Consider the following 10459-nt stretch of genomic DNA (forward strand, 5'->3'; position numbering starts at 1 on the left):
ATTCTATGATTTCTATGTGCCTGTTTAAATCAGCCCTTGATTTGGAACCATGAGGACTGAGTATAATAAGGCCGCTTTCTACATTCCTACCTAGTGGGTAGCCAGTGGTGCCCCTTCAAACTTTGTTGGACTCCAAATCCCATCGTCCCTGACCACTGGCTTCAAAAGCAGTACAGAGAGGGGTGCATGCAAAATATTAATAGGTGAGAATTTATATAAATGAAAATTAAAAAATATTTGTTCTCGACAACCGTGTGAGGAAGGTTAGGCTGAGCAACACAAAGGGGAAGAGTGATTGGCCCAAGGCCACCCAATGAGTGGTGATTTGAACCCGGATCTTCCCAATCCTAGCCCAGCACTTTAACCACTGCCCCACAATGAAACAGACATCCCCTCGACTGTGAACGTTCAGCCTCACGCAAGAAACCCCTGAAAGACCTTCTGCGAACGCAGGCTTTTAAAAACCCTTTTCCAAGTTGTAGCGACTAGCCGCCCCCCTACGGAGTTCAAACACTAAATTGTCTCATTTAACCTGGGCTTGGCTGTAGATCATTCTTTGGGATAAAGCGGGAGCTTTCTAATAAAGCTGGGCTCACATTTCCTGAGCGAACGTGAAATACGGCTTTGCTACCCTTTCCCTGGTTTCTGTAATAAACACACCCATGTACTGCCCTTAAATCATTTTGGGTGGCAGCGCTGGGGGGGACGGAGGGGGATCATTCACTTGGGGAGAGAGAGAGAGAGAGAGAGAGAGAGAGAGAGAGAGAGAGAGAGAGAGAGAGAGAGAGAGAGAGAGAGAGAAGGTGGCAAAGAAAGGTTGCTTTGCAAAGGCAACCTGAAGTTCAAATTCATGGCATGTGGGACATCCTGGAAAGGATCTGATGCATGCCTGCAGTAGAATGAGGCGGTCAAGCAACCTGCACCACTTCAGAGGGCAATTGGAGGGGGAGGGCAGGGGGGTCGCTTTTGTAGTAGTAATTACTTAAAATATTTTTATGCCATCCTTCAATCAACAATGATAACCAAGGCAGGGCAAAGCGTTATGCTAAAATGCAAAAGAAAAAGCCAACCATATTAAATCAACAGGTAAGATGTGTAGCTCAGTGGTAGAGCATCTGCTTTGCTTGCAGAAAGTCTGTCTCTATCCCCAGCATCTCCAGGTACGGCTGGGAGAGACTCCTGGCTGAAACCCTGGAGAGCCGCTGCCAGTCAGTGTTAAGCCATCCTGAGCTAGGTGGATTGGCTCAGTATGAGGCAGCTTTCTGTGGTCCCACCATTCATCCAGAACCAAGAGGACATAAATAATTGCTTTTTAGGGGAAATATAGGTAGAGCATCTGCTTTGCTTGCAGAAGGTCCCAGATTCAATCCCCAATATCTCCTGGTAGAGCTGGGAGAGAATCCCGTCTGAAACCCTGGGGAGCTGCTGCCATTCAGTGCAGACAATACTGAGCTAGATAGGCCAACAGTCTGACTCAGTATAAGGCAGTTTTCTTTGATAAGACATGACTTTGCATAACTTATGTTAAAATGCCATTAAAAGCAGGGTAACACAGGCAAGTTTTTAGAAACATTATGAAATACCTGGATTGATGGAACAAGCCATGTATCTCTCAGAAGTGAATTCCACAAGGTAAGAGACTTTTAAATGGTTCCCTCTGTAAGACAAAAAGATATATTAAAGTTTTAAAAAGCACTACAGAGGGGGAAATCCTGCTTTGAGATGCCCAAGTTTTATACTTGCAAAACAACCTGATTGGTTTATTTACAAGTTTCAAAGCACATTGCCTGACTTATCACTCATAATGGACCTTAATTTGCTCTGTCTTGAATTTTCCCCTTGAATATTAGACAGGTGCTGTCTCTGTTTTGTTTTCGGTGCCTATGGATGACATTCCTCTTTCGGGTAGGTAGCCGAATCTATCAAATACACACCTTCCAAAACAATATGTGAACAGCCACCCTTCAAAATTCACATTTATCCGAATTTTGCAAGTTCAAATTATCCAAATTCAGATCCCCAACCTATGTCTACAAATATGTATATATTTAGGAAAGTATGCACACAACTTCTTATCTAAGTGAATATAGCATATAAAAATGCATTATATATGGGGAAATTGTTTCCAAAGATGGGCTCATTAGTCAGAACTGCATATAAAAAATTATTTAGCATTGTATTTATTTAATTAAGTTGTATACTGCCCTTCATCCAAAGATCACAGGGCAGTTCACAACATAACCAATAACCCTTCCCTCCCACAAACACATTTAATCAGCCAAAGGCCTGTTTATAGAGAAATGTTTTTGCCTGATGCCTTAACATATGTAATAGAAGGCTTCAGGAGAGCCTCCCTGGGGAGAGCATTCCACAGATAGGGAGCCACTGCAGGAAAGGCCCATTCTTGTGTTGCCACCCTCCAGACCTCTAGGGGATGGGGCAAAAGAAGGCCTCAGATGATGATCACAGGGTCCAGATTGATTTATAACGGGAGAGATGGTCTTTAGGAGAAATTTGCAGTGAAATGCTGATGAATTTTCATTAGATTTTTTTAAATGCAGATTGCTTGTAAATGTGGAGAACTTAATTTAAGAGTGTAAAAATGAGAAAGTGAGGGAAGCAAAATTAACAAATCCATCCACTGCTGCTGGTTAGTCACCACCAGTTCTTACTCCATAAACTTATCTGCAAAATTACGATTGTTTTGCCCCGGTGTGCATCATTTTACACTTACTTTCATTGAACCACATTTGCCATTTGTTTGTTTGATAGTTTAAGCAGTTAGATTATTTTCTGATATTGTCACCACCCACCTACATTTCATAGTAATTATAGACGCATTAAAGCACCAGAATCAACCGGGGGGGGGGGGACAATCAATAACAAGCGTAAAATCAGCTTGTTATTGATCAGCTGTCAGAGGCGACTGCTTCACTCTGCCTAACGGTAAAGCCAGGCCTAAAGTTTGGATCTTTGCACACACAGCCCTCCTTTTTTTTTAACCAGGCCAGGAGCTGCTGAAATTCTACCATGTTTCTGGCCAGATCGAAGAACAACCTTTTTCTGCATTCACCATGAGGTGATATTGGTTCCCCTCGCCTCATCAGGACTGTATATGTCCAAATGTTTCCTCTTAAAAGACAAACTTAGCAGCTGTGAAACATTAAGGGCGAGGTGATCCGAGCTTAACTGGCGGAAACAGAGGATTTTTACAATATCTTAGGAGCGCGAGGGGGGAAGCCAACAGGATATGGAAGAAGATGGTCTCTCCCATGTGTGAACTATCTAAAGCCCCTAGACGCGCCAAGTCCTGAGAACAGAAAAGCAGAATCAAGCACTGAGTTGGGGGGGGGGAGCACACACTAAGTCAGTGTGGTACAGTGGTTAGAGTATCGTACAGTGTGGTACAGTGGTTAGAGGACCTGGGAAACCAGGGTTCAAATCCCTACTCAGCCATGAAACTAATCTGGGTGACCTTGAGTCTGTTTATGTCTCTTAACCTAACTCACCTCACAGGATTGTTGTGTGACTAATACAGGAGGGAAGTAACTACATGTACCGACTTCAGTTCCTTGGAGGAAAGGTGGCATATAAATGAATAAACAAACGAACTGACTTACCAGTTTATTTTATCAACATAAATCTGACGGGGGCTCCCACCCCACAACTATAGTACAGTCTGCTATTTGGTGAAAGGGAGGAGAAGGAATTGGGGAAGAAATGGTGGGGCATTTGGACCCGGAGGATCAAGGCCAGCCCAGGACATTTTGCCGCTGTAGGCAAAACGTTTAGATGTGCCCCCACCCCCACAATGCCGCACCCAGACAGATCCATGCCCTCGCCTGACTCCTGCTGTTTCACCCGCACTGCTACCAGCCCCACCAGCTCAACTGCACCCTCAGCTACAACACAACGGCAGCAGTGAGGGCGCAATGGCAATGGCACTATGGTGATGGTGAGATGCCCAATGCAGGGCTGGCAGAGGTGCAACTGGGGGGGCAGCGAAGGGGTTGGATCTGCTGCCTCAGGCAAATGACTTCACCTCGCCTTATGGGTGGGCCACCCCTGCAGAGGATCTTGCCTGGGTGCTAATTTGCACAATGAGTGGCTTCTCATCTTGCAAGGTCTCCTAAGGTAGGCCCAAAATCCACCCCCACACACACACACATAAGTGCAGTGCCTACTGGGAGAAAGGGACAGGGCCTGTCCTCAACTGATGACATCACCAGCACTGGTGTTTCTCACTCCAAGTGTTTTAAACCCTTAATACAGATGCAGTGATACACCAGGCAACCTCCTTTTTCAATGCAAAATCGAAAATTCTTTCTAGTAGCACCTTAGAGACCAACTGAGTTTGTTCCTGGTATGAGCTTTCGTGTGCATGCACACTTCTTCAGATTTCAATGGTTATTTGAGAAATGCTGTTTGTTTGTTTGTTTGTTTGCTCATGCAAAATCCCACTAGCACACTGCTTGGAGAATTACAGAATGACAGTATCATGTAGATCAGGCCTGCAAGCTTCATTCAGGTGGTCTGTGGATTTGTGACTGAAGACAGGGGAGAGGGTGCATCTATCACATTAAATATGTATATTGGTTTTAATTCTATTTTTATTGCCTCTTATATTTCTTTGATTGTATTTTATCACATTACGATTTAAATTCTATGGCATGGAAATTGCCATACAATAGAATACAATGAAAAAGTCACAAGAATACGATTAAAAACCACACAGCATCTCGCACACCACATTCTCTGTCTCGTCTTTCGAACTCACCTCAGGCCACCTCTCACTGGCTTGGTTTTGCACCCTAAATGTTTTTGCCTGAATGTGTCCTTGAACTCTGATGTCCCTTGCACATATGGATAAGGGGGCTGTGTGAGTGTGTGTAGAAATTAGTCTGGAGAAGTGGACAAAGTTTTTCTCCCTCTCTCATAACACTAGAACTTGTGGGCATTGAATGAGGCTGAATGATGGAGGATTCAGGACACATAAATGAAAGCACAGTGCATGGTTAAACTTTGGAACTCGCTCCCACAGAAGGCAGTAATGATCACCAACTTAGAATATAAGACAACCCAAATGTTGCACTTATCATCGGAGGCCCTTCTTCATGTACCTCCTCCACGAGACTTCTGGAGGGTGGCAACACAAGAACGGGCCTTTTCTGTAGTGGCTCCCCACTTGTGGAATGCTCTCCCCAGGTAGGTTTATCTGGCACCTTCATTATACAACCTTGGGTGTCAGGAAAAGAAGTTTCCCTTTTTAACCAGGCCTTTGGCTGATTAACAGTATGTTAAATGTGTTTGTGGGAGCATGGTTATTGGTTTGGTTTGTTCTTGTTCTCACTGTGTACTTTATGGTTTTACATTTGTATGCTGTGAACCACCCTGAGATCTTTGAATGAAGGGCAGTATACAAATTTAATAAATAATAGTAATAGTACAATAGTAATGGCCAGTGTGAGAGCAGGATAACGGACTAGATGGGCCCCTGGCCTGATCCGACAGGCTCTTCTTATGTTCTTACCATACAAAGATTAAAATTTGCATTCATTGATCCACCCACTTTTGCCTCTGTCCCCACCCACTACTGGCATGTGGCCCTCAGGAGGTAGCCTAAAAGGGAACATGGCCCTTGGGCAGAAATAGTGTTCCCCACACCTGGTTTAAATAATGCAGAGCTAGATAAACCAATTGTCTGACTCAGTATAAGGCAGCTTCCTCTCTTCCGAGGTTCATCCAGTAACACCGATTACTGCATCAAAATTCCCCCTCCCTCTGATACTCACACGCACACACACAAACACTAACCCAGCCAAGGATCAAACTCCCTTTGACACCTCCCATAGGCTGAGACAGGCTTAATGTGTGTGCAATTTCACACTCTGACTAATCTACGCACTGGGCAAACTAATCCCCGTAATAACCGGCAGATTTAGTTGTAAATCAGGCCATCGATCCAGAAAGTCCCCAAATGGCTCGGTGGCTAAAAATACTTTATACTTGGGAGAGAGAGGAAACAACTCACACACATGGCCTGAATGTGTGCGAGAGATTTTTATTTTTATTATTCCACTGGTAGATTTTTAGCCAAAGCTGTTTGCAAAAATCTTGTTAATCCATTTTTTTTCCTTGCAGAAAATCACAGCCCAGAATTATTGAGAGGGTCGAAAATCCCACTCAGGCACTCCTCAAAAGCAGCTCATTGCCACAAGCAAGCTGCTTCCCCCCCTCCCCGCAAATCCCTCCATTGGCCTTAGCTGCAGCAGTGGCACAGGATGTTCACAAGCATCACAACTGCTTGAAGAGGAAAGTTCAGACATTAAATGCTGACAATAACAGGGGGTAAATCTGCAGGTGGGGACACATCATAGTAGAAGGGAATATGAGCTGTGCAAGAATGGTTGTTCTGAGGCGGCAGAGAGGCAGGAGCCTATTTGGAATCAAGATGGTGGGCTGAACCTTTCAAAATTGTGCTAGTAGGGTTGCCATACGTCAGGAACTTCCCGAAAATCACTGGAACGTCCATGAAAATCTGAACGTAGGGCAGCCCATGTTGGTAGTGTAGATTTTGGTGATGCTCATTAAAAACAGCTCAAAAACTCAACAATTTTGGGCAAAACTAAAAAAAAAAAAACCTCAACAACCCCCCCCAAAAAAAAAAATAACCCCACAAACCTTTTGTGCTGGTCTTAACCAAATTCTGTATGTTGGTTCTTGAGATCAAGGAGCAGATTTTCATCTATGTTTGGATACAATTGGGTGTCATTTTGAATCTCTACCTCTGAAACTGCACCGATAGCTTTCCTACGTGGCAAAATATTAACATATGCATATTACAGGCCGTTCCGTCATGTGTGGGTTTAGTTACTTGGTGCAATTGCATTATGTACTTGAGATTTAATATGGTTCAATAAAAAATAATAATAAATAGGAAATGCACTGATTTTAACCACCAATTTCAAAACCACACTGAATTATTATTTTTTTAAATTCCCAAGCAGCACCAGGTATGAGGCTGCTAGTAAATGACTAAAGAATAATATATAATATCTCTAGCGATCTATCTATTTATTTATTTATCTATCTATTTATATAACAATCCAGGAAGGACATAATGCAAGTCTAGCACTTTTCATACCTTCTGCTTCCAGACCTCACCCCCCACCCTTTATTTTAGCAGAATACTAAACAACACCTAGCAGTATAATATTCTCTCTAACTTCCACTCACTGAAAAGACTAAGAAGAAGCCTGGCTGCTACTGAGCTTGACCGCTGAAAAATAAAAGGTAGGCCCCAAACCCACCACCACCACCCAACAGAATGAAAGTGAGCCTCTCATTGGTCGAGGCAAATGAAATGGAAGGCACAATGCACCTGACTGGACAGAACTGCCACCCAAACTCTTAAGGAGCTCCTCTGATTGGATACTGCTCATGAGGCAACAGTAGGGCAGCAGAGGATTAATGAGAGAGCAAAGGCCCTCTGGCCTTGCTTGACATTTTCCTGCCTATTTATTCCTTTCATAAAATTGTATACACAACTTGATACAGTAGTTCACACACACACACACACACACACACACACACACACACACACACACACACCTTGAAGTAGATTACAAAATATAAAACAGTGAAATCAATAACAACCATACTTTAAAACACTTTAAAAGTTAAAACACTAAAACCAGACTAAAATTACCCCAGTTTCCTCAGCAGCTTGTCTAAGCAATAATGTTGCTTTTGTAAACTCTCTTGGGGTTTAATTTCTATCAAGTGTTATATGAATTTTGTGGGGGTAAATAATGAAATAAAACGTTTTTCTCCTTTGGGAACTGCTCCTCATCCATCTAGCTCAGTACTGTCTACCCTGACTGGCAGCAGCTCTTTCCATGGTTTAAGACAGTCCTTTTCCTAGTCCTACCTGGAGATACTAAGGGTTGAAACTGCAACCTTCAAGGTGGGCTGCAAGGGTCTGAAATAAATATACCAGGCTTCTAGAGCTGCTGCTTCTCCCTCGAGCCCAACCATGGTCATCGCTGAGGGCAGTCAATAGCCTTTTAATCTATATGTGCAGATTTGATGGATCTATGGCTGTAACGTGCGAGTGTATATGAGCAACCAAACAACCACCTGCTTCCCAACCCATGATCCTGAGTGTTATGTATTGGTTTAATATGTATACATGAGTTTCACTGCTAGTTCTGTAACTACCTTTCCTGCTCCAGGATGATTCAAACGGGTGCAGTGACAGTTGCTATTGGTTACGGTAACTTGTTGGCACAATTTGGATCCTTACTCTGATTGGGTCCCGCCAAAATCTAAATGTATCCTTTCCCCAACTCCTGTTCCTGAGAGTATAAAAGGAGCTCGCCCTTTCCCTCCAGTCAGTCAAGTTCCTACTCCGATAAAGGAGATTGTTCTTGTTAGACTTGACTCCTAACATATCCTTGCTAGCATGCTGAATCGCTACCCAGAGCTGATTACACGAAGAGCTGAAATCGTATAGACACTGTATTTGCAACATAACACTGAGTACTGGCAGGCCACATGAGGCCCATATGAATCCAGTCCAGAGGTCCCATTGGGAAGCCCCACTGATATAACACAGAGGGGCTTGTTCCCAAGGGAGCCAGTGCAAGGTTTGTTTTGCAGACCGCTTTGTATTTCATTGCTTCAAAAAGCTGAGCCGTTTACAAATCCCAACAAAATGAAGTCAAATATAAGAAACATAAGATAGATTCATAACAAGACAATACTCCTGCTGTGACTAATCCACATCATCGCAATTCTACGTTTTAAGCAACATCATTGAATAGAAATCTCTTAATATTGCACCGTTTGGCTTTGTTTCAGGGGGTTGGTGGCCCCCGAGGAACCTTATGAAAGGAGAAAGAGTTGGCCACTCCTGACATTCACCGAAAGCGCCCAAATTTGCTGACAAGCTTGCTGGGCGCTGGCGCCCAGTGTATGACTGACAGGGAATGAATGAATGACAGGGAATGAAGCTTTGGGAATGAAGCTCTCTGGCAACTGGAAGATAGGGAGAGCCCTGTGGCCTTTGATGAGAACAAAGGGGTCATTGGCAAAGGGCTGTTGAGTGGCCTTATCGGTCCTGCCCCAGCTATGATTCAATGGATAATAGCATCCTCCACCGCTCCGCACTTGTCTATCAGAGGTCCACTGATTACAAAGGCATGAGATTGCAATTCCTCCTCCTTTGATTAGCCTGCTCTTGGCCTGAAGGTGCATGATAACCCTAGCTCCGGAAGGCTCTTCAGACTCCTCTGGAGAAGCTTATCAAGGAGACAAAATGCTCCTCGTACATGTATGTCCAATACTCAAGAGATTTGCAAGGGCTAAGGCCCCTCCCTTCCTCCTCCACCGCCACCCTACCCTGAAGATCGCAATAATAGCCTTCTTCATAATGAGAGCAGGTCAAGGATGGGGCTCCTAGACTGCATGCATGGAGGTTAGAGAAAACTTTGAATAAAGATTTGGTGGAAAATTTAATGTTAAGTAGTAGTAGTACTAATACTACTAGTAGTAAGTGCTGAGTAGTGGTTTTTAATGTGAGCAGTTTTAAATTGATACTGAAAATAAAATATGGTAAGCATTCTGGTTAGAGCTGTTATTTTTTTAATTCCTAGGCAGTTACAGTATTGTCAATAGGGGATTGTTGCCAGGTAAATGCTAGGACACGGGTGGCGCTATGGGTTAAACAACAGAGCCTAGGGCTTGCTGATCAGAAAGTCGGTGGTTTGAATCCCCGTGATGGGGTGAGCTCCCGTTATTCGGTCCCCGCTCCTGCCAACCTAGCAGTTCAAAAGCACGTCAAAGTGCAAGTAGATAAATAGGTACTGCTCTGGCGGGAAGGTAAAGGGCATTTCTGTGCACTGCTCTGGTTCGCCAGAACCGGCTTAGTCATGCTGGCCACATGACCCGGAAGTTGTACGCCGACTCCCTCAGCCAATAAAGCGAGGTGAGCGCCGCAACCCCAGAGTCGTCCGCGACTGGACCTAATAGTCAGGGGTCCCTTTACTTTTACCTTTAAATGTAAATTAGTAGTAGTGTTGTTGCTGCTAACTGGCATAAAAATGGGTAGTGTTAAATCAGGCTTCCTCAACCTCGGCCCGCCAGATGTTTTGTTCCCATCATCCCTGACCACTGGTCCTGCTAGCTAGGGATCATGGGAGTTGTAGGCCAAAAACATCTGGAGGGCCGAGGTTGAGGAAGCCTGTGTTAAATAGTTTTAAATTTTTCATTTGTATCATGGGGAAGATCATGGGCACACACAGGTCATAAGGCATGTTCACCTGTTACACTGAACACAAGTACAAGCTGTTTCCACACATGTACAAGCATTTATGAGAAAGAGTGCACACATGTTGATTTGTGCAGACTCAGCTGTTGTGTGCCCAGGAGCGTTGACTGTACATTTGTTGAATATTCC

The sequence above is a fragment of the Lacerta agilis genome, chromosome 15 (genome assembly GCF_009819535.1).
Source record: "Lacerta agilis isolate rLacAgi1 chromosome 15, rLacAgi1.pri, whole genome shotgun sequence".
NCBI lineage: Eukaryota > Metazoa > Chordata > Lepidosauria > Squamata > Lacertidae > Lacerta > Lacerta agilis.